The sequence below is a fragment of the Pelobates fuscus genome, chromosome 9 (assembly GCF_036172605.1).
Source record: "Pelobates fuscus isolate aPelFus1 chromosome 9, aPelFus1.pri, whole genome shotgun sequence".
Classification (NCBI taxonomy): Eukaryota; Metazoa; Chordata; class Amphibia; order Anura; family Pelobatidae; genus Pelobates; species Pelobates fuscus.
This window is the reverse complement of record NC_086325.1, coordinates 124,008,792-124,034,876: the sequence shown is the minus strand read 5'-3', so window position 1 is coordinate 124,034,876 and position 26,085 is coordinate 124,008,792. Positions and strand designations below refer to the sequence as shown.

At 43.5% G+C, this 26,085-nt stretch overlaps 1 protein-coding gene across 5 annotated transcripts in view; it reads right to left on the bottom strand.

The window, feature by feature from the left end:
• The window catches only part of NEK6 (NIMA related kinase 6), a 407,500-nt gene that overhangs the window by 52,348 nt on the left and 329,067 nt on the right, over positions 1-26,085 (bottom strand). The window lies entirely within an intron of this gene.

The following is a 26,085-nucleotide window of genomic DNA, read 5'->3' as shown; positions in this document are numbered from 1 at the left end:
ATAGTGAGCGCCTATTATTTCTTTTTTCTTTCCTAATGCCTGTATACACCTAAGGAACTTGTGGTCTCCCTATAAATAAAAACTATGTTGAATAATTAATCTCTCGCGGGACATCCTGTAATTATACTGGGTATGGTAAGTGGCATTCCAGATTGCCTTATTGCCACTACAGAATATTATCTAGTTTTCACATTCTTTAGAAATGATGTTCAATAGTGACATTTTATTCTCCTAGTTGTCCCAGGTACTTTTAACTCAAAATGACTGGTTCCTTTGATCAGTTTAATTTTATTGTTTTGTTTTGTACGTATTTGCTTCTTGATTGACAATCACTTGGCACTTTAGGTTACTTTCTGGAAAATATTACATTTATACCAATGTAGGAATACATATATCATGGCAAAACAGGTGCTATTTTGGGGGAAAGTGATAAATAAAGAGCAATTACCATGAAATCTTATTGAATGTCTCTGAACAATGTAGCACTTTTCAAGGTTTGAAGGCATTTTGTCTTAGTGAACAAAAATTAAGGTTTGTTTTGTGTCCTATGCCAATGTCACAATGTCTACAATGTTATTTGTATTGTACCATATCTGACACTGATTTTAATTTCAAGACCTGTTCTGGGTCCCTGTAGTTACACTTTGTAGATAGTTACCATCTACATTATTGCATATAAAATCTTCTGAAACATCAACTATAGAAAAATCTATGTCTAATTATTTGAATGAGGTATAAATTTGGATTCCTTTTTTTTTTTTTAATTAACTTTAAATATTTTTTTTTAATTATGCTTTAAACATATAAAAAAAATAATATATAAGAATAAAAAAAATGTTAGGTTGAAGCTAGGCCCTGGCTCCCCATCTAACTTTACACTGATACTGCTCTCTCATATTTTTGCATCCACTCTGGCCTCTGCTTTCTCCTGTGCATTTAATTTGCCTTTTATAGGGCTATACCATGTGGAACCTAAAAGTTCCCACAGTCTTTTAACCCCTTAAGGACCAAACTTCTGGAATAAAAGGGAATCATGACATGTCACACATGTCATGTGTCCTTAAGGGGTTAAGGCAGGACTTATGGTAAGAAAGGGAATTTAGCACAGGAACATAGTTAAAGGATTACTCCAAGCACCATGACCACATCACATCTTGGAGTCGGTATGTGCAGCTTTGCACAAAACAGATATTTAATGATGTTGTCAGAGGTGCAACTCCACCTGCGGCAGTGTCATTAGTACATCATTCGCCAGCCCGTACTATTGTGAACTCTGTGCATATTCTATGCACAGATGATCATTCAATGGTTGAGAGCTACAGCCAATAAATGAGTGGCAGAATCAGCATCTGGAGCCGCCAGATGTTGAGCCTGCTGCAGAGGAGATCTGGTAAGAGGGTAAACTGTTGTCCCACTGTTGAGGAACAGCAACAGGGTACTCCTGGTATCATAATCACTACAGTAGTTATGATGCTTGGACTAACATTTTAACCGTGAAGATTTTGGTCTACATGCCCTAGAACCTAGAAAGGTGTAGCCAGCAGTGGAATGTGGGGGGGAGAGAAAAGTCACTCTCTTTACTATAAGTCTCTCCACATCACCACTGATGTTACAACTCACTGGTATTAGTTAGCATGGGAATTGGGAAGTGTAATTTCATGGCTTCAGATTGACAGAGATTGTAGGTGGAGCTATGGGCTGTGCTTTAAAACCCTGCTTTCTCAGTTTTTGGAATTAATTAACTCCTTAAGGACACATGGCGGATTACCTTTTCTTTTCTGTAGCTGTGTCCTAAAGGGATTTTAAATGAATGACTGTATGGACAGTATACTCGCATCATAACCACTTTAATAAGCTCAAGTGGTTCTGGGCCTCGAGTGTTCCTGTTACTTTTTTTCTTTTACCACTTGTTCAGTGCAAATTGGATCATTAGGTCATATTTTTAAGGATCAAAAGTGGACCCGCATGATTTATTTACTAAGTAATGACTTGTGACTATATATAATATAAATTAGTGTATACACACACATTATATATATATATATACACACACATACACACACACATTATATTAATTTACTTATGTATAGTCATAAGTTATATTTATGTACACATACATACACGTATTTGTTTTTTAATTAAAGGAACACTATAGGGTCAGGAACACATGTATTCCTGACATGTATTCCTGACCCTATAGTGTTAACACCTCCATCTAGCCCCCGTGGGCCCCTCATGCCTCCATAAATATAGTAAAAATCTTACTGTATTCAAGCCTGAAGCTGTAACTCTGCATGCTGTTAGACTCAGAAAAAAACAAACAGTCTGCTGACATCATCAGAAGTGGTAGCCTAATCCAATCACAATGCTTCCCCATAGGATTGGCTGAGACTGACAAGGAGGCAGATCAGGGGCAGAGCCAGCATGATTCAAACACAGCCCTGGCCAATCAGCATCTCCTCATAGAGATGAACTGAATCAATGAATATCTATGAGTAAAGTTCAGTGTCTGCATGCAGAGGGAGGAGACACAGTGCTGCCCTGTGCTCTGCTGACAGTAGATCTGAGTGGATTGAGGAGTTTTATGCCTCAATTAACTCGGAAGTCCCTCTGATGGCATTCTGAGTGACTGCAACTGGAGGTGTTCCTAGCTTTCAATGTAAACACTGTATTTTCTCAGAAAATACAGTGTTTACATGAGAAAGGCTGCAGGGAGCTATAGTTCTCACCTAAACAACCTCATTAAGCTGAAGTTGTTCAGGTGACTATAGTGTCCCTTTAACTGCAACTCACATGCATTTGAGTTAATTGTTTAAACAGATGTAAGAACTCATGTTTGGGTATAAATACACTGGTTCAAATACTGGAAATATTTTCTAAAAAGGACAGCCAGGGACAAAACAAGACATGGATTGTTTTGTAAGTAGTCTACCAGGTCTGATATACTTATAAACGTGTTACAACTGTAGAGTTCATGGTTTATCCCCCCCCCAAAAAAAGAACTTTAATATAATGGGGTTCGTTACCTATCAAAAAGGTACAATATTGAAGGAGGGGGGCCTGACTGTCATCCCGGATGGTTGCGTCCTGGCCCGAGCTCCAGCACTTCACCTACTTTAATGGTAGACTACTGAGGATTACACCCTCATCGATAAATCTATGGTGCTTAAAGACCGATTGGGGTTAGACCTGGCGTGGGGTGTCCATGTTGCTGGAGAGCTGGCTTCGTAGCCAGTACATCTGGGGGAGTGGAGAAACGTCCGATCTCCCCTCCTGAACTGAACTGCTGTTTGGGGCCATGTTTTCCCCCCCACTTTGGACCGGTTGGGGAGATACTGGTCTACCCCCCTGGAGGATCCTTTTCTTAACTGAGGCTTCACAGCATTACCGCAGTGAGCGAAAAGTCACTCTGATGCATATAAGATGGCGGATGCCATCTGCTCATCCGATCCCGGCGCAGAACCTTGTGCTGTCATTGACCACCTAGGCAGAGTCTTCGAGTCCTGAGCAGTGTATGTTCCCAGAGATTGAGGAGAGTATCCCATAAAATAGTAGCCAAAAATTAAAATAACACAAAACAATAAAATCAAATAAAAGTCCCAAAGGGATGAGTAGTCTTTATCCAACGCGCTTGTCCTCTGGAGTTCCTAAGGGATATCTGTCTATTCTCCTGTGTCCTCCGTATAAATATGTTTGTGTTGATTGAAGAACTCCGTTCACCTGTATTCCTCATGAGTAGCACGGTGGAACGTTTTGCGACTTCCGAGTATGTTGTAATACATATGTACATATGTCTACGATAACTTACAATGTGCAGCGTGCCTGAACCTAGTACTTATGTTGTAACCATGCTAATACGAGAAATCCATGCTTCCTTTTTTCATTTACATCAAGAAATAACGCTTGGAATTGTTCCTATATATGTACTGACATTTACACTTGTGAAACGGCACATCAAAAATAAAGAATAAAAAACAAAACAAAAAAGGTACAATAAATTACTTGTATTAAAGGAACACTATAGCTTTAGGAATACAAATGTGTATCAGAAAGAAATCAAGTATTTTTAAATTTTCTGCCTCGCAGTGCTGGTCTCCGTTCTGCTGAGATCATCAAGACTGATTAACTCGGCCAATCCAAAGCTTTACCATAGGAAAGCATTGGGAGGCTAGTGCACATGAGCAGCACAAAACACAGCAAATTAGATGGTCTCTATGAGACTATATGATAGAAATAGAGTTTTGCTTGGCTATTTAGGAGGAAGCACCACTAGTGGCTTTCAGAGTGACAGCCACTAGAGGCATTTAAATCCTGAAATATAAACAGTGTATTTGTTGCATAAAGACAATGTTTTATGTTTCAGAATTAAGCATACAGGCAGGGGCGGACTGACCGGTCGGGCACTTCGGACATGGTCCGAGGGCCCGGCCGGGAGGGGGGCCCGGCCGGGAGGGGGCCCGGCCGCCCCTTTAAATGCTGCAGCCGCCTGAGCGCTCTCAGGCGGCTGCAGCTTCTCACCTCCCCTCCCCGTAGCGTGGCCGAGCTGCTCTGCGTCCGCGGTGCCGGCCGGAGTGATAGGAAGGTGCACACACACTGAGTGTGCACCTTCCTGTCAGTCCGGCCGGGTACAGGAAACAGAAACTCCTGTTCCGCGCGGAACAGGAGTTTCTGTTTCCTGTACCCGGCCGGACTGACAGGAAGGTGCACACTCAGTGTGTGTGCACCTTCCTATCAATCCGGCCGGCACCACGGACGCAGAGCAGCTCGGCCACGCTACGGGGAGGGGGTAAAAAGAGAGAGGGAGGGAGGGGGGGAGTTAAAAGAGAGAGAGAGAGGGGGGAGGTAAAAGAGAGAGGGGGGGGTAAAAGAGAGAGGGAGGGGGGGTAAAAGAGAGAGGGAGGGGGGTTAAAAGAGAGAGGGGGGGTTAAAAGAGAGAGGGAGGGAGGGGTTAAAAGAGAGGGGGGGTTAAAAGAGAGAGGGGGGGTTAAAAGAGAGAGGGAGGGGGGGTTAAAAGGGAGGGGGGGGTTAAAAGAGAGAGGGAGGGGGGGTTAAAAGGGAGGGGGGGTTGTTAAAAGAGATGGGTTAAAAGAGAGAGGGAGGGGGGTTAAAAGAGAGAGGAGGGGGATTTAAAAGAGGGAGGGGGGTTAAAAGAGAGGGAGGGGGGGTTAAAAGAGGGAGGGGGGGTTAAAAGAGGGAGGGGGGTTAAAAGAGAGAGGGGGGTTAAAAGAGAGAGGGGGTTGTTAAAAGCGAGAGGGAGGGGAGGTTAAAAGAGAGAGGGAGGGGGGTAAAAAGAGAGAGGGAGGGGGGTAAAAAGAGAGAGGGGAGTAGGGGGTAAAAAGAGAGAGGGGGGGTAAAAAGAGAGAGGGAGGGGGTAAGAAGAGAGAGGGAGGGGGGTAAGAAGGGAGGGGGGTAAGAAGAGGGGGGGTAAGAAGAGGGAGGGGGGTAAGAAGAGAGAGAGGGGGTAAGAAGGGAGGGGGAGTAAGAAGGGGGTAAGAAGGGGGGGGGGAGTAAAAGAGGAAGGGGGGAGTAAGAAGAGGGGGAGGGGAGAGTAAGAAGAGGGGGGAGGGGGGTAAGAAGAGGGGAGAGTAAGAAGAGAGGGGGGGAGTAAAGGGGGTAAGAAGAGGGGAGGGGGGAGTAAAAAGAGGAAGGGGGAGTAAGGGGAGGGGGGTAAGAAGAGCGGGGAGGGGGTAAGAAGAGGGGGGAGTAAGAAGAGGTGGGAGTAAGAAGAGGGGGAGGGGTAGTAAGAAGAGGGGGAGAGTAAGGAGAGTGGGAGTAAGAAGGGGGGTAAGAAGAGAGTGGGAGTAAGAAGGGGTAAGAAGAGGGGGAGGGGGGTAAGAAGAGGGGGAGGGGGGAGTAAGAGGAGGGCAATTGCCCCCTCCCCTGTCCGCAGGCACCGTGCGGGCAGCCGGCAGGGGAGGGAGGAAGAGAGGACCCAGGAGCTCAGCCTGCAGCTCCTCTGGGTCCTTCTTGCGCGAGCACAGATCGTTGCCGCGGTTACCACGGCAACGTTACGGCTCTTGCGAGAGTAAACTCTAGCCCTGGAGCTACGGGCTAGAGTTCACTCTCAACACTGTGAATACCAGGTATTCCTGGTGGTCGCAGTGGTGAGAGTGAACTTTAGCCCCATAAACACACTGCCCCCACACACCATACACATTCACACACTGCCCCCCATACACACACACTGCCCCCACACACACCATACACATTTACACACATTGCCTCACACACACACACACATACACTGCCCACCCATACACACACAGCCCCCCATACTAACATTGCCACACACATACACAGCCCCCTCGTACACACATTGCCCCACACACCCTACACATTCACACACTACACCCCCTCACACACACTGAACCTTTCACACACACTGCACCCCTTACACATTGCACCACTGCTCCTATACCCTACTACAGCCTCATATCCCAGCAGACCCCAGGTAAGTTGTCAAACTGTTCTTAAACGGTTTGACTACTTACTCTGGGAGGGGGGCCCGGCCCTCCTGGCACCATAACGACTACACAGAGTAGTAGTGGTTATTGTGCATGGATTATTTCTTTAAATACTCTACGAGTGCCCCAGTAGCCAGCAAGCCAGCCAACCCACAGGCCAGCCAGCCCACAGGCTGGCCAGTAGACAGCCAGCCAGCCTACAGGCCACCAGTTAGGCTTAAAGCCAGCAAACCCACAGCCTGCCAACCGCAGCCAGCAAGCCACAGCCTGCCAGCCAGCAAGCCACAGCCAGCAAGCCACAGCCTGCCAGCCGCAGCCAGCAAGCCCACAGCCTGCCAGCCGCAGCCAGCAAGCCCACAGCCTGCCGGCAGTAGCCAGCAAGCCCACAGCCTGCCAGCAAGCCCACAGCCTGCCATCCGCAGCCAGTAAGCCCACAGCCTTCCAGCAAGCCCACAGCCAGCAAGCCCACAGCCTGCCGGCAGTAGCCAGCAAGCCCACAGCCTGCCAGCAAGCCCACAGCCTGCCAGCCGCAGCCAGTAAGCCCACAGCCTTCCAGCAAGCCCACAGACTGCCAGTCAGCAACAGTAATTAAGGTAAGAGGAGCCAACTTGGCCTAGGTATCAGCTATGTTGTGTTGCTATATTGTGAATAGGAACCAGAGTGTTGGAGAGACCCCCCTCCAGGCCCCATTAGACTCCATTGTAGTCTCTAATGGGACCTGGAGGAAATTCTTTCTAACACACTCTCTAAAGGACACTGAGATAGCCTCTGCTAGAATGCTCCCCCCCTCCATGGCCCATTAGCCCTCAATTGTAGTCTCTACTGGGGCCTGGAGGCGACTGTTTCCAGCAGGGACACTGAGATGGCCTCTGTTAGAAAGACCCCCTTCCAAGCCTATTAGACTCCATTGTAGTCTCCAATAGGGCCTGGAGGGGATTCTTTCTAACACACTCTCTAAAGGACACTGAGATAGCCTCTGCTAGAAAGACCCCCCTCCATGGCCCATTGTAGTCTCTACTGGGGCCTTGAAGGGATTATTGCACTTTTGTTCCTTGTGTCTAAATATTGTGTAGGGTGTGGCTGGAGGCGGTGCATGGAGGCGGGACATGGGTGGCGCTTGCTGCGGAGTATGGGTGGGGCCTGTAAGGGGCCCTTGATTTATTTTGCCCGGGGGCCCTGAGGGTTCTCAGTCCGCCCCTGCATACAGGGACATGGCACTCAGACCACTTAATTTAGATGTCGTTGTCTCGGTGTCCATAGTGTCCCTTTAATATATTTTAGGGGAGATTTATTAAGATACAAAAGGTGCTATTCTGGATCAACATGCTAAAGAAGGACCTTTCTTGCTAACTATTCATGCCAGTGGCAAAACAAACGCAGGTACAGCTGCACCAGGGCCCATAAGTTCAAGGGGGCCCATTGGGTCACAAAGGCCATCTTTGATCAGGGGCCTAGTCAGGCACCATGGCCATTTAACAGTGCAACCTGGTCCCCTGCTCTATTTAAAGCTGCAGTGCAGGGTGGAAGAAAGTACAAATCACTTCCCCCCCAGCTTACCAATGAAATGAGCAGGAGAAGGGGGAGGACAACAGAGAGGAAGGAGAGCCTATACTAGACTGCCATCAGACTCAGCCAGATGACACTAAACCCCATGGAAGTCACCTTTCTGCATCAAAAAGGTATAGAAGCAGGGGTTGGCTAAAATATGTAAATTGTGATATTTGTGTGTATATGTCTGTATGTGCGTGCATCTGTGTGTAAATGTATGTGATATCTGTGTGTGTATGTGTACATACAGTGAGGGGAAAAAGTATTTGATCCCCTGATGATTTTGAATGTTTGCCCACTGACAAAGAAACGATCAGTCTATAATTTTAATGGTAGGTGTATGTTAACAGTGAAAGACAGAACAACAACAACAAAAAATCCAGAAAAACACATGTCAAAAAATATATTGAATTGCATGTCAATATGTGAAATAAGTATTGACTTTGTACTTGGTGGCAAACAGAGGTGGCAAACAGAGGCCTTAACAGAGGTCAGACGTATCTTGTTGTTGGCCACCAGGTTTGCACACATCTCAAGAGGGATTTTGTCCCACTCCTCTTTGCAGATCCTCTCCAAGTCATTAAGGCTTCGAGGCTGACGTTTGGCAACTTGAACCTTCAGCTCCCTCCACAGATTTTATATGGGATTAAGGTCTGGAGACTGGTTAGGCCACTCCAGGACCTTAAAGGCACACTTCCAGGCACCCAGGCCACTTCTGCCCATTGGAGTGGTCTGGGTGCCAACTCCCACCCTTAGCTCTGCAACTGCAAATATTGCAGTTTTCATAAAACTGCAATATTTACCTTGCAGGGTTAACTCCTCCTCTAGTGGCTGTCTACAGCCACTAGAGGGCACTTCCGGGTTTATAGCACAGATTGTGAGAATGCTATGTGAGGACCTCCAGCGTCGCTGAAATCCCCATAGGAAAGAATTGAAAGCATTTTCAATGCTTTCCTATGGGGAGGTCTAATGCATGTGCGCATTAGGTCTCCCCCGTCGCCGGCCCGCATGCGCAATAGGTCTCCCCCGCCGGATGACGACGACGGGGGAGAAGCGTGGGCAGACCCTGAACCAGCGCCGAGGGACATCGGCGCTGGATACAGGTAAGTCACTGAAGGGGTTTTAACACCTTCAGCAATCTGGGGTGGGGTGTGGGAGGGAGAGGGGACCTGCAGTGCCAAGAAAACGGTTTGTTTTCCTGGCACTGGAGAGTCCCTTTAATGTGCTTGTTCTTGAGCCACTCCTTTGTTTCCTTGGCTGTGTGTTTTGGGTCATTGTCATGCTGGAATACCAATCCACAACCCATTTTCAATGCCCTGGTTAAGGGAAGGAGGTTCTCACCCAAGATTTGATGGTACATGGACCGATCCATCGTCCCTTTGATGCGGTGCAGTTGTCCTGTCCCTTAAGCATAATGTTTCCACCTCCATGTTTGACGGTGGTCATAGGCACCATTCCTCCTCCTCCAAACACGGCAAGTTGAGTTGATGCCAAAGAGCTCGATTTTGGTCTCATGTGACCACAACACTTTCACCCAGTTCTCCTCTGAATCATTCAGATGTTCATTGGCAAACTTCAGATGGGCCTGGACATATGCTTTCTTGAGAAGGGGGACCTTGTGGGCGCTGCAGGATTTCAGTCCTTCATAGCATAGTGTGTTACAAATTGTTTTCTTGGTGACTATGGTCCCAGCTGCCTTGAGATCATTAACAAGACCCTCCTGTGTAGTTCTGGGCTGATTCCTCACTGTTTTCATGATCATTGAAACTCTATGAGGTGAGATCTTGCATGGAGCACCAGACCAAGGAAAACTGACTCTTATTTTGTGTTTCTTCCATTTGCGAATAATCGCACCAATGTTTGTTACCTTCTCACCAAGCTGCTTGGCGATGGTCTTGTAGCCCATTCCAGCATTGTGTAGGTCTGTAATCTTGTCCCCGACATCCTTGGACAGCTCTTTTGGACTAGGCCATGGTGGAGATTTTTTTCTTTTTTGTTATTCTGTCTCTGTTAAAATACACCTACCATTAAAATTATAAACGGATAATTTCTTTGTACAGTGAACAAACGTTCAAAATCAGCATGGGATCAAATACATTTTTTTCTCACTGTATGTGCACTTGTGTGTATGTGTGTGTATGACTCAGTGTCTCTCAGTGTGAATGTGCATATGTCCATACATCTCAGCAATCAAACACCAACTCTACATACAAACACTGCCTTCAAATAGCAACAGTACATACAAACATACAAATGTATTTAAATGCCAAGACAATACATACATACATACGTATAAACATACAAAACATTCTTGTAATCAAACACAAACATTACTCACAAATACCGCTCTGCAAAGATGGGCACATGGTAGATACCCAGCTGTAAAAGCATTGTGGTAGTTTTATGACAGATGAGGATATACCTTTTGACCATGTTTGCGCTAGAGGGTTCTCCAAAAACATTCTTGCACCAGGACTTTCTCTACATTAGTTTTGCCACTGATTCATGCTATGTGTTTTTGTAAGATGTTATATATTTGTACATGTTTAAAGGGTGAGGCCTGGTTAATTGAAGGAACAAGCTACAAACAAATTCTACATATATTATATAAATAAGCTGAAGTGCTTTGAGTTTTTGTAGTGTTCATTGGTACTATGAGAGAAATCTACAGCTGATTCATTCTTTTAGAAATTAACTATTTTTCTATAAAAAGAAAACATATCTGGGCACACACGCACAAAAACTGTCATGCAGCTGCATGTTTTATGTGTGTTTGATACCAGATTTTATTAATCTTTAGCTTAGAACCATAAGGAGTCTTGCAGTAATACAGAATGGAAATAGGTTATAGGGTTATTCACTAAAGTTAGAATTCAGGGTGTATTTCAAATTCAAGGTCAAAATAACCAAACTAGAAAATTTCTCATTTTTAAAAATGCGATCAGCCAGCATTGCACTATGGGTATAGTAGTCTCGAGCGAGAGCCATAAGTGACTCAACAAGAGTGAGACACGCACGTCACTTCCAGTTCATGGACTTTAGATAATATGGGAAAATGCTTTGCCCCACAACACGGAATAGCTGTGAACTGCATAAAGGATTCTATAAGAAGGAAGGAGAGAGAAACAATGTAAATACATTTGTGTATGTTCAGGGTGATAAGGATTCTTTTAAGCAAACAAAGAAGTTTGAATGACTATCTGTTCCTGTCCAAATTAGAGATGTTTAAATTGCGTATACGCAGAAGTAAATTCACACTGACACAAGGTTCAGGTTAAATGAAAGAACTTCAGGAAATTTATTAGCATCTGAACAAAGCAGGCTTGCAAGTCCTTTTTAAAGGTAAAATTACATCATTGTAAAATCAAGATAAAAAGTGAGGAAACATTGTCAATTGGCTAAGAGAAGAAGTGGTTAGTTAAATGCCCTCCCTGTTGGGTGTTACGTCTTACATCATAACTGACGTCATAAAGCTCTCCTCCAGATTTCAGCGCCATCTTGCTAGCACGAGGAGTTCTTTCGATGGGAGGGGGCATTTTGGCAGCTATCCATAAAGAGTAGCTGGTACCTTTAGTCTTTCAAGGTTAGTATCCTCAGTATTCTCAAGGCCTCTTTGGCAATTATACACTCTATCAATACTATCTGCTACAGTGTGTTCTTTGAATCAGAAGATTCTAGCATTTTCTGCTGACATGCTGTTTCTATGAACAAAGGAATCTTGTACAGTTTAAACTACGAGGCATGAGAGCTGAATATGAGAATATAGTATTAAAAGGGGCCCAGTAAGGATTATATAGTTTATAAGGGGCCTAATAATGGATATAAGTTATAAGGGGTTAATAATTCTACAACAAGGGTAGATGGTATAATATTATTATCGCCTTTTATATTGCGCCAACAGATTCCGTAGTGCTTTACAATAATATGAGAGGGGTATTTAACTATAAATAGGACAATTACAAGAAGACTTAGTGTTTGGATATTCCCTGAAGAAGGTTGTTGCTACCTTTAAAGCAGTGAATAATTATAGTTTTGAGGGGTCAATCCTCATTTACACAAAAATAAAATTGACTCATTTAGGTCCATGTTTAGAAATATTTTATGCTAAGTTTTCAGGGTTGAAAAAACAGCCTCCAACCAATCTTAACTATAATCAGATGGATGTTGACGATGACAGCTCCTTTCAGGGACTCCGTGTACTAATTTCATTCATGTATATCACAGGTTTTCAATTGCACACATCAAAGGGACTTAGTGGCTTCAATTTCCCGTATCACACATGTTAGGAGATTCACAGCTAACATTTTTAACCCACTCTCTTCCTTCAGTAGTTTGATAAATTACTGTAAACTGGGAGTTAACCTCTCCTCTTCCTCTTGAGTCCTGTATATATGATTTGCAGAACCCGGATTCATTCTTATTATTACAATAAGTGATGCTGTCGCACCAAATTTCATAAGTAAGTGGACACAATCATATTGTTGGCCCATTTTGGCTGTTGTGATCGTAATAGGCTCTGACGTGTTTCTGCAAGTTATTTATCCAAAGCCTACTCTGGCAATTATATATTTATGCACTTGGAAAGCCACATTAAACATACAGTTTTATGTTAGACAAAACGTGCAATGATGTTCGTAAAATGTAGTTCTAAAGCATTCGTGACACGGCAATTTGTAAAGTGTGTAACTGTTCATAATAATTTGTCATTATAAAGTGAACATTTACAGTAAAGCAGTATTATACATCATACCACAGATAGTTGTAAATGCCTTTCACTTGAAGAAGAGTAAAAGTATTTATCCCAGGTATGGGATAAAAATAAGCAGTTCTTTGTCTACTGCTCAACTGCAACGTATAAAATGCTAAGCCGGACTTTGATTCCTCGGCATCACAGGAGTTGCCGTTTAGCAACAGCTGAGATTAAGCCAGCTTGATTTTTTTTTTCTGTTTAAATACAGGCATTATTTCCACACCAACTCTCTATTTATTCCAGTAAATATTTTGATATGCATGTAAGTATGAATGCAATTCTACTAGATTTCCACAAAAATATACGCCCTTACTCTCTGTAAATTCATGTGTAAGGTTCATCCAAAGGATACAAGGGTTTTTCATTTTACATTATTTTTTTAAACCATGCATAACCTCTAAACCGCACAATCTGATATCAGTTTAAAGGTTTGGGTTATACAGAGTTCACATAAGACACAACAATAATAATACAGTTTTAATAATGTGAAACAATATGTGGAAAAGCTAAATGTTAAAACTAAACCACCAGGCAAGATATGTATGCAATTCCAAAGTTATATATTAATCATGCACGCATGATATACACGTGCTGATTGGTAACCGATACACAAAAGAGAAATATCCGTAAATGAAAGTAGCGGTGTGTCATACCCCCCAATAGTGATGTCGCGAACATCAAATTTTCGGTTTGCGAATGCAAACTTCCGCAAACGTTCGCGAACTGGCGAACCGCCATTGACTTCAATGGGCAGGCGAATTTTAAAACCCACAGGGACTCTTTCTGGCCACAATAGTGATGGAAAAGTTGTTTCAAGGGGACTAACACCTGGACTGTGGCATGCCGGAGGGGGATCCATGGCAAAACTCCCATGGAAAATTACACAGTTAATGCAGAGTTTGGTTTTAATCCATAAAGGGCATAAATTACCTAAATCACAAAGGATATGGATTGACACCTGACATATGACATTGACACCTTGACATATGGATTGACACCTGTCCTCAGAGACCCTGATACACACTGACACAGAGCAGAATAGGGACTGTTCCCCCCTACATAGGGTCACTTGGCAGATATGGATTGACACCTATCCTAAGGACCGCTGATACACACTGACACAGAGCAGAATAGGGACCGTTCCCCCTACATAGGGTCACTTGGCAGATATGGATTGACACCTGTCCTCAGGGACCCTGATACACACTGACACAGAGCAGAATAGGGACTGTTCCTCCTACATAGGGTCACTTGGCAGATATGGATTGACACCTGTCCTCAGAGACCCTGATACACACTGACACAGAGCAGAATAGGGACTGTTCCCCCTACATAGGGTCACTTGGCAGATATGGATTGACACCTATCCTAAGGATCGCTGATACACACTGACACAGAGCAGAATAGGGACTGTTCACAAAGGATATGGATTGACACCTGTCCTCAGGGACCCTGATACACACTGACACAGAGCAGAATAGGGACTGTTCCTCCTACATAGGGTCACTTGGCAGATATGGATTGACACCTGTCCTCAGAGACCCTGATACACACTGACACAGAGCAGAATAGGGACTGTTCCCCCTACATAGGGTCACTTGGCAGATATGGATTCACACATGTCCTCAGGGACCCTGATACACACAGAGACAGAGCAGAAAAGGGACTGTTCCTTAGGGTCACCATTTTTAGCCCAAGGCAGCTCATCTCATCAGGCCTTTTTTAGTCGAGTGTATCGCCCACTGTCAGTCCCTTCGGGATCCATCCCTCATTCATCTTAATAAAGGTGAGGTAATCTAGACTTTTTTTTACCTAGGCGACTTCTCTTCTCAGTGACAATACCTCCTGCTGCACTTAAGGTCCTTCCTGACAGGACACTTGAAGCGGGGCAGGCCAGAAGTTCTATCGCAAATTGGGATAGCTCAGGCCACAGGTCAAGCCTGCACACCCAGTAGTCAAGGGGTTCATCGCTCCTCAGAGTGTCGATATCTGCAGTCAAGGCGAGGTAGTCTGCTACCTGTCGGTCGAGTCGTTCTCTGAGGGTAGATCCCGAAGGGCTGTGGCGATGCGTAGGACTTAAAAAGCTCCGCATGTCCTCCATCAACAACACGTCTTTAAAGCGTCCTGTCCTTGCCGGGGTGGTCGTGGGAGGAGGAGGATGACTTTCACCTCTTCCCCTGTTAGATTCCTGTTGTGCTGTGACATCACCCTTATACGCTGGGTGAAGCATACTTTTTAATTTATTTTGCAAATGCTGCATCCTTTCCGACTTGTTGTAATTCGGTAACATTTCCGCCACTTTCTGCTTATACCGGGGGTCTAGTAGCGTGGACACCCAGTACAAGTCGTTCTCCTTCAGCCTTTTTATACGAGGGTCCCTCAACAGGCACGACAGCATGAAAGACCTCATTTGCACAAGGTTGGATGCCGAGCTACTCATTTCCTGTTCCTCCTCCTCAGTGATCTCAATTAAGGTATGTTCTTCCCCCCAACACCACGGGTACCAGATAGGTGACAATGAGCACCCTGGGATGCCTGTTGTGCTTGGTCTTCCTCCTCCTCCTCAAAGCCACATTCCTCCTCTGACTCCTCTTCCTCACAATCCTCTTCCAGCGTTGCCGCAGGTCCAGCAAGCGATGCTGATAAGGCTGTTTCTGGTGGTGATGGTGACCACAACTCTTCCTCTTCACGCTCATCTACGGCCTGATCCAGCACTCTTCGCAGGGCACGCTCCAGGAAGAAAACAAATGGTATGATGTCGCTGATGGTGCCTTCGGTGCGACTGACTAGGTTTGTCACCTCCTCAAAAGGACGCATGAGCCTACAGGCATTGCGCATGAGCGTCCAGTAACGTGGCAAAAAAATTCCCAGCTCCCCAGAGGCTGTCCTAGCACCCCGGTCATACAAATATTCATTAACGTCTTTTTCTTGTTGGAGCAGGCGGTCGAACATTAGGAGTGTTGAATTCCAACGTGTCGGTCTGTAGCAAATCAAGCGCCTCACTGGCATGTTGTTTCGCCGCTGGATATCTGCAAAGTGCGCCATGGCCGTGTAGGAACGCCTGAAATGGCCACACACCTTCCTGGCCTGCTTCAGGACGTCCTGTAAGCCTGTGTACTTATGCACAAAGCGTTGTATGATCAGGTTACACACATGTGCCATGCACGGCACATGTGTCAACTTGCCCAACTTCAATGCCGCCAACAAATTTGTTCCGTTGTCACAAACCACTTTGCCGATATCCAGTTGCTGCGGAGTCAGCCACTTTTCCACCTGTGTGTTCAGGGCAGAGAGGAGTGCTTGTCCGGTGTGACTCTTTTAAGCAAGTCAAACTCAAGACGGCGTGACACTGCCGTATCCGGGATGTGGAATAGTACCTGGGGAGCTGGGGGGGTGCCGTTGATGTGGAGCAAGACGCAGCAGCAGAAGAGGACTCAGCCGAGGAGGTTATGGAAGAGGATGGAGTAGGAGGAGTAGAGGAGGTGGCAGCAGGCCTGCCTGCAAGTCGTGGCGGTGTCACCAACTCCTCTGCAGAGCCACGCATTCCATGCTTGGCAGCCGTCAGCAGGTTTACCCAATGCGCAGTGTAGGTGATATACCTGCCCTGACCATGCTTTGCAGACAAGGTATCAGTGGTCAGATGGACCCTTGCCCCAACACTGTGTGCCAGACATGCCATTACTTCCTTTTGCACAATCGAGTAGAGGTTGGGGATTGCCTAATAGCCGAAAGCCACAAATTTTTTGAACGCCTCAGACTCCACCAGCTTGTATGGTAAAAGCTGGCGGGCTAATAGTTCAGACAAGCCAGCTGTCAGATGCTGGGCAAGGGGGTGACTTTCTGACACTGGCTTACGCTCAAACATTTCCTTGACAGACACCTGACTGTGGGCAGATGAGCGGGAACTGCTCAAGACGAGAGACGGAGTGGCGGATGGTTGAGATGGGGCAAGGCGGACAGCAGTGGTTGACGTGGCTGAAGATGGTGGACCAGGAGGAGGATGGCGGCTTTGAGTTTGTGTGCTGCTTGTACTCATGTGTTGATCCCATAGGCGTTTGTGATGTGCGATCATGTGCCTACGCAAAGCAGTTGTACCTAGGTGGGTGTTGGACTTCCCATGACTCAGTTTCTTTTGGCACAGGTTGCAAATGGCATCGCTGTTGTCAGAGGCAGACACACAAAAAAAATGCCACACTGCTGAGCTCTGCAATGACGGCATTTTGGTGGTGAACACAGCATGCGTTGATTGGCGTGCTGTCGGGCTGACCTCCTCCTCCTCTCTGTCTCCCCATCTGAACTTTCGCCCTGTTCTTCTTCTTGCCGAGCAGGCACCCATGTGACATCCATGAACACATCGTCATCATCAACCGCTTCACTTGTATCTGACAACTCAGCAAAGGAAGCAGCAGCGGGTACAACATCATCATCATCATCACACCGTACGTCCATGTGTGTAATGCTGCCTGCCTGAGACATATCCCTGTTATCTACATCCTCTGGCAATAATGGTTGCGCATTACTCATTTCTTCAAACGGATGTGTAAATAACTCCTCTGACATACCAAGTGAAGCGGCTGTGGTGCTAGTGTTGGTGGTGGCGGCAGGCGGGTGAGTGGTATCTTGAGAGGTGCCCGAAGCTAAGCTGGAGGAGGATGGTGCGTCAAGGTTCCGAGCGTAAGCTGTAAAAGATTGGGAGTCCTGTGTTAGCCAGTCAACTATGTCCTCAGAACTTTTCAAGTTCAGGGGACGTGGCCTCTGAAAACTGGGCATTATTCTAGGGCAAAAGGGAATCACAGCACCACGGCCACGATGGCCCCTGCGGGGTGGCCTGCCTCTGCCTGTAATTTTTTTTTGGATTAGTGTTACTATGCGTGCAAGCTACTGGGAGACCAGATATGAGTGGCACTGTGCAGTGGCAGAGGTTGGCAGAGTACACGCTGTAGGCCTGACACACCCGCTTGAAGACAACTAACTGCTATTCAATCTATAACAGTGAAAAAAGTGTTTTGGTTTTAAATGCACGCTATTGTGACACCAGATATGAGTAGCAATGTGCACTGGCAGAGGTTGGCAGAGTACACGCTGTAGGCCTGACACACCCGCTTGAAGACAAGTAACTGCTATTCAATTTATAACAGTGAAAAAAGTTTTTTGGTTTTAAATGCATGCTATTGTGACACCAGATATGAGTGGCAATGTGCACTGGCAGAGGTTGGCAGAATACACGCTGTTGGCCTGACACACAGACGCTTGCAGACAACTAACTGCTATTCAATCTATAACAGTGAAAAAAGTTTTTTGTTTTTAAATGCACGCTATTGTGACACCAGATATGAGTGGCAATGTGCACTGGCAGAGGTTGGTACAGTACACGCTGTTGGCCTGACACACCCGCTTGAAGACAAGTAACTGCTATTCAATCTATAACAGTGAAAGAAGTTTTTTGTTTTTAAATGCACGCTATTGTGACACCAGATATGAGTGGCAATGTGCACTGGCAGAGTACACGCTGTTGGCCTGACACACAGACGCTTGCAGACAACTAACTGCTATTCAATCTATTACAGTGATTTTTTTTTTTTAAATGCAAGCTATTGTGACACCAGATATGAGTGGTGGCACTGGGCAAGTGGGCACAGTATCCACTGTGAGCCTGACACACAGACGCTTGCAGACAACTAACTGCTATTCAATCTATTACAGTGAAAAAAAAGTTTGTGGGTTTTTAAATGCACGCTATTGTGCCACCAGATACGAGTGGCACTGTGCACACTGGCAGGGTACACGCTGTTGGCCTGACAAACAGACGCTTGCAGACAACTAACTGCTATTCAATCTATAACAGTGAAAAAAATGTTTTTGTTTTTAAATGCAAGCTATTGTGACACCAGATATGAGTGGTGGCACTGGGCAAGTGGGCACAGTATCCACTGTGAGCCTGACACAGAAGCTGGCAGGCAACTGCAATTAGATTACATAAAAAAAAAAAAGCAGACTGATGTTCTAGCCCTAAAAAGGGCTTTTTGGGGTGCTGTCCTTACAGCAGAGATCAGATGAGTCCTTCAGGACTATAGTGGACACTGAATACACTAGCCTAGCTATACTTTTCCCTATCAAATGAGCAGCAGCTACACTTTCCCTCCTCTATCTAAGAATGCAGCTTCAGAATGAATCTAAAATGGATGCTGTACAGGAGGTGGGAGGGTCTGGAAGGGAGGGTCTGCTGCTGATTGGCTGGAATGTGTCTGCTGACTGTGAGGCACAGGGTCAAAGTTTAGTCAATGATGACGAATAGGGGGCGGATCGAACCGCGCATGTGTTCGCCCGCCGTGGCGAACGCGAACACGCTATGTTCGCCGGGAACTATTCGCCAGCGAACAGTTCGGTGCATCACTACCCCCCAACAATGCTCTCCCATGAAGCAGGGCAATAAGAGGTGGGTCAGTATATTTAATCATGTCACTTGCACTTGCCAAATGGGGTAGGCTCGGTGGATCTGCCCAGAGAATTTACAGGTCCCTGCCAATGAAGCAGGCTGGACCTGCCTAGGTCTGACCACTCAGGCAAGCTTTTTAGGCACAGTTTTCTGGAGTCCCCAAAAAAACGGGACACCAGGGAACAAAGTCAATATGCTAGGACTTTCCTGAAATCAAGACTGATGTAGAATTATTAAAAATCTTTATTGAACTTGTATTGAATTATTGTACTAACTCCATTTTAACTTCATACTGTGACAAATCCTCCATTTTGTCCTCATAACCTGACTTCTTCATTTTAAAACTACATTACATGACAGAATTTCCCAGCACATCTAACACAATGGACAAAGACTGTATTCTCTATAAAGACATGACTAACTCAGGAACTGCTGAATTTCCCCTAACTCGCAACATAGTATAAATTGAAGGCCATGAGAACACTGTAGTAATGAAATGTTCTATTCATAAGAGACTTTGCACCTGACCACAGACCTGACATCATGACAGTGTAAATTGACGCTCAAGCCCCCCTTTCCACCGAGTAAACCTCATGCTAAGGGAAATGGCGCTTGAGCCCCTTGTCCCCACCCGTGTCCAGAACAATACCACCTCTCGGTGGGTGGACACATAGCTAACCACTTAGTTTTTGAGCCAATTAATTATATTGATAGGTGGACACTAATCCAGACACTTAACAATTAATCCAATTAATGATGTGTATTTACTGATATTCTGATAATCAATGATGACGCAAAATGCCTCTTAAAAGGGCCTGCGCGCCCGCTTTTCTTCACTTGCCAATAAATTTTCTCGAAGTTATTTTAACCTGAACTCCGTGTGTCAGACTTAATTACTTCAGCGTATATACGCAATTCAATTTTCTTAATTTGGACAGGAACAGATAGACATTTAAACATTTTGGTTTACTGCTAAAAAGTACCATAACAAACTGTCCCGCTGAAATTGGGAATGTTGAAAGGTGTGGTGTGTTACAATCCTTGAAATTTCTTCAGCACAGCTGCAAGACTCAGCTCTTGAGACAGAAAAGAAAAGGGGTAGTTTGCAATCAATTTAATAAACTAACAGCACTGATAAGACAAAAAAGATTGTTCAGTGAGAATTCAAATTGAATTTCAGTAAAACAGCCCAACTGAAAATTTCTGCAAGGTAGCTAGGCTTCCAGTTGGTCTGTTTTGGTCTTTGAATTCCTGACAATTCTCACTTTAGTAATTAACCATAAAAGAGTTTAAAGGAAAACAAACATATTCCCAACACAATCGTTTTTTTATCCTACCTATTTTGGTGTCTACACCTCCCCCCCTCCCTCCCAGCACCTTTACTCCCTCTCTGTGCTGGCGTTGCTGTGGCTGCTGCTCTTTTCAGAATGAGATAATAAAGATTGGTGATCTTTTGGTGATTAGTCAATCCAAAGAGTAGTGCGCATGTGCCAATCAAAGGCTCTCTAGGATCAATATGTGTCAGAAAATCGAGTAAGTTCCAATGCATGGTTAAACACAACTCAATGTCTTTCAGGTAGAAAAAAAAATGCAATAATTTACATAGCATGGTTAAAACTGAAAGGCCACTGCACATGGACCACTTCATCTCAATGAAGTGCTCTGGGTACATTTAGTGGTGCTTCAAAGTGCACAATTCATCTTTCACTCAAGCAGAAAGCCTCTGCAGCTAAATAGTAGATTGTATGGCACAGAACATAGTAGGAAGTGGAACTAAAAAAAAATCTATACTTTTCAGTGCCATACATCCGGTTGCCAAGTTTAAGTCACATGTAAGCATACTTTGGTGATTTTGAACAATTCCATATGTCTAAACAAGTTCTTAAAGCTTCATATATTTTTGTAAATCATGTTGCATGCAAACATTTTATTTATTTATTTTGCTTTTAATGAATGCTCTGATCTTAAACTATATTGATATCCACCCTTTCACTCATCCCATGTAAGCAGAGTTTTTACCCTATTGTGGTTTCACGAAGTTATGGCATACGCCGTTCACCCTGCAGTGCTAGCACTTAACACTAATAGGAGTGATCAGAGTCAGTTGACAGAATAGTTGATAATCCCCCTATTTAGTGGCAGATACCAATTTGCAAGTGTAACTCTCTGTAAACTTTCTCATCTATCCTTTTCATTATCCCTCTTTTCTATTTTCATATACAGTAAATATCATACATTGCAATTGTACACTTTATTGAGATTTTTGGATAAGGACAAGTAAACTGATTACTGGGAGTGATTAGGATTTATCTTACAATATAACAGGCTTGCCTACTAACAATAATAAAAGACTATAGGTGTGTTCAGTATGTGATCACTCCATTGACCATGAAGCTAAATAAAGGCTTAGGGAGCTCATATCTGAGCCTAAACCAGTCTTTATATTTGGTAGAATCTGAATAACAATATGTTAGGAGGGTACTTTGTTTCATTTCAATCTGTTTGTCTCAGGTACACTGTATCAATTCTCTCTGTATAGCTCTCACCATATTGGCACTTCATCTCATTGATGAAGGAGGGAGCCGAGGGGCAGAGGAACACGTTAGTGTTAAGAATACATCTGTGTATTTCTAACACTATAGTGTTCCTTAAACTTAATATCAAACTAGACAAAATATAATAATTTATCTGGAGGAATGAACCAAAACATTTAAAATTAAATCAGGTAGCAAACTCAAGAAAAGGACCTCCAAGGTGGTATTCTCTGAGATATTACCTGTGCCACGTGCTACAGTGGAAAGGCAGCGGGAGATTAGAGAGGTTAATGCGTGGCTGAAGTCTTGGTGCAGGAAGGAGGGTTTTGGGTTTTTAGAGCACTGGGCCGACTTTGCGATTGGGTACAACCTATATAGTAGTGATGGATTGCACCTAAACGGAAGGGGGTCTGCAGTGCTGGGGGATAGGATGGCTAGAAGGTTGGAGGAGATTTTAAACTAGTAGTAGGGGGGAGGGTCATAGCAATCTACAAAATGGAGATAGGACAGAAAGGAGATGGGATTTAGAACAGTATAAGGAGGGTGGAGACGAGGGGAGGGGCAAGCTCAGAACAGAGAAGCTATGTAATGTTGGTAATTCACAAAATAAACAAGAGACGCATGATATTAAATGTATGCTTACTAATGCAAGGAGCCTAAATAACAAAATGGGGGAACTAGAGGCATTAGCATACACTAAACAATATGATATAATAGGCATAACTGAAACATGGTGGGATGAGACACATGACTGAGCAGTTAACTTAAATGGGTACACATTATTTAGGAAGGATAGGAAAAACAAGAAGGGTGGTGGGGTATGTTTGTATGTCAACCATGATTTAAAGCCAAATCTTAAGCAAATTGAATGCGATGAGGAAAATGTGGAAGCTTTATGGGTAAATATCTGCTTGGGGGAAAAGAAGGGAAACCAACTATTGGTTGGGATATGTTATAAACCACCTAATGTTAATATTGACGAGGAACAACAGCTGTTTGAGCAAATTGAGAAAGCTGCAAATCTTGGTAACACTTTAATTATTGGAGATTTTAATTACCCAGACATAAATTGGGACATAGGGACTAGTAGCTCAGCAAAGGGAATTAGGTTTTTAAACTTGTTAAATGACAACTTCATGTCACAACTTGTACAAGCACCAACTAGAATGGACGCTTGTCTGGACCTGGTTTTAACAAACAACGTTGATCTTTTGACCAACATTCAAGTAGGTGAGCACTTGGGAAATAGTGATCACAATATAGTGTCCTTTGAAATAAACTCAAAAAAACAAAAGCACATGGGGTATACTAAAACATATAATTTTAAAAAGGCCAATTTCAATAAGATAAGGGAAGCTTTACAATATATTGACTGGCATAAACTCTTTAGTGAAAAGAACACTGAGGATAAATGGATCATCTTCCAACAAATATTAGAAAGGTACATTTCTCAGTATGTACCATTGGGAAATAAATATAAAAGAAACAAATTAAAACCAATGTGGCTTAGTAGAGAAGTAAAACAAGAGATTAAAAATAAGAAAAGGGCATTTAAAGCATTTAAATCAGACAAATCAGATGCATCTTATAAAAGATATAAGAAAGCAAATAATGCGTGCAAAAAGGCAATTAAACTTGCTAAACTTCAAAATGAAAAAATGATAGCTAAAGAGAGCAAAACCAACCCCAAAGCATTTTTTAAGTACATAAATTCCAAAAAAACCAAAAATGAAAGTATAGGTACACTTAAAACTGAAACGGGGGTGTTAGTTAATGAAGACCAAGAAAAGGCAGGAATTCTAAATAACTATTTCTCCTCCGTATATATTAAAGAAGAACCCATGGCAATAGATGTGCAAATGATTGCTACTAAAAACTTGCAGAATAATTGTAATTGGTTAAGTCAAGACAATGTGCTGCAGCAACTAAAGAAAGTTAATATAAACAAAGCTCCAGGGCCTGACGGTATCCATCCACGTGTACTTAAGGAACTAAGTGTAGAAATAAGTGAACCTCTGTTTTTAATCTTTCAAGATTCTTTTCTTTCAGGAAGTGTTCCGGAGGATTGTAGGAAGGCAGATGTGGTTCCTATATTCAAAAAGGGTTCAAAATCCTTGCCTGGAAATTATAGACCTGTGAGCTTAACTTCTGTGGCTGGTAAAATATTTGAAAGGTTATTAAGGGATAATATTCAAGAATTCCTTGAGAAGAATATGGTTATCAGCAAAAATCAGCACGGTTTTATGAAGCACAGGTCATGTCAAACTAACTTGATTGCGTTCTACGAAGAAGTAAGTAGAAGTATAGATCAGGGTGTTGCAGTGGATGTGATCTATTTGGATTTTGCCAAGGCATTTGATACAGTTCCACACAAAAGATTAGTGTTCAAACTCTCGGTCTCGATGAAAATGCTTGTTCTTGGGTAGAACATTGGCTTAAAAACAGAATACAAAGAGTTGTCGTTAATGGTAAATTTTCAAGCTGGACAGAGGTGGCAAGTGGTGTCCCTCCGGGGTCTCTTCTGGGACCCCTTCTATTTAACATTTTTATAAATGATCTTGAAGACAGCATTGAAAGTCATGTTTCAGTGTTTGCAGATGACACAAAACTTTGTAAAATAATACAATGTGAGCAAGATATTACTTTGCTGCAGAAGGATTTAGATAGACTGGAGGACTGGGCACTCAAATGGCAGATGAAATTTAATGTTGAAAAATGCAAAGTTATGCACTTCGGCGTAAAGAATACACAAGCAATGTATACCCTTAATGGAAGTGAATTAGGGATAAAAACACACGAAAAGGACTTGGGAATTGTTATAGACAACAAACTATGCAACAATGTGCAATGTCAATCAGCAGTGGCCAAGGCCAGTAAGGTATTGTCATGCATGAAAAAGGGCATTCATTCTCGGGACAAGAATATCATTTTGCCTCTCTATAAATCACTGGTAAGACCACATATTGAATATGCTGTGCAATTTTGGGCACCTGTTCTAAAGAAGGATATCATGGCACTAGAAAAAGTGCAGAGGCGGGCTACAAAATTAATAAAAGGAATGGAACATATCAGCTATGAAGAAAGGTTAACAAATTTAAACCTATTTAGTTTAGAAAAACATCGCCTGAGAGGGGATATGATAACATTATACAAATATATTCGGGGCCAATACAAACCATTGTGTGGAAATCTATTCACAAACCGGACTTTACAAAGGACACGAGGCCATGCGTTTAGACTGGAAGAAAGAAGATTTCGTCTAAGGCAAAGGAAAGGTTTTTTTACTGTAAGAACAATCATGATGTGGAATTCTCTGCCTGAAGAAGTGGTTTTATCAGAGTCCATACAGATGTTCAAACAGCTACTAGATGCATACTTGCAAAGACAGAATATTAAAGGATATAATCTTTCAATGTAGGGTAATAACTGCTTGATTCAAGGATAAATCTGACTGCCATTCTGGGGTCAAGAAGGAATTTTTTGTCCTACCTTGTTGCAAAATTGTGCTTCAAACTGGGGTTTGTTTGTTTTTTTGCCTTTTGGATCAACAGCAAAAAACAAATGTGAGGAAGGCTGAACTTGATGGACGCAAGTCTCTTTTCAGCTATCTAACTATGTAACTATGTAACTATGTAAAGCTAATAATTAACACTCAATACCTAAATAATAATGAGAAAAAAAAGAGAGACTTTCTCACCCCTCCAGGTAGCATTTAATTATTCTTTTTTCGATGTGGAGGCTGGCTATCAAGCACTGGCCAGCCACAACGTAACTCTCCCTTGTGTTGTCAAGGGTTTTTACCTATTTGCCCGCATGCTGGTAGTGCTGACATTGGGCAAATAGTTTGGATGGGTTTTTTTATTTACATTTTTTTTTTATCTGGGCTTGGATTTGAAGCATCCGGTATCTCGATTTCACCCATCCAGCAGTTTTCGATCCAGCTAAAAATCCGGACATTGTTAACTAGCGTAAGCAATGATTTTGCCCCCATTTGGACTTTAGTGAATAACCCCATGTATTGGAAGTTGAATTGTATCAGTATAAATGCTAATATTTTTTATTTTGTGGCATGCTTTAGCCTAGTTTGGCTTTCTGAGAACAAGCCCATAAACTATAACATATTTCTTCATCATCATTATTAGTCTATAGGGTAAAGGCCCGCAGCCCTACAGCATACTACAGAGGTTTCAGTGGAAAATTTCTGGTTTGAGAAGAGGACTATAAAATGAACTGCCATCACAACAAGAGGTGTATCTAAAAAGAAGTCTGTAATTTAGCTGTATGTACAGATTCTATGGATCTTTTAGGGCATGCAAGATATTTTTTAATGGATAATGTCAATGCAGGCCACAT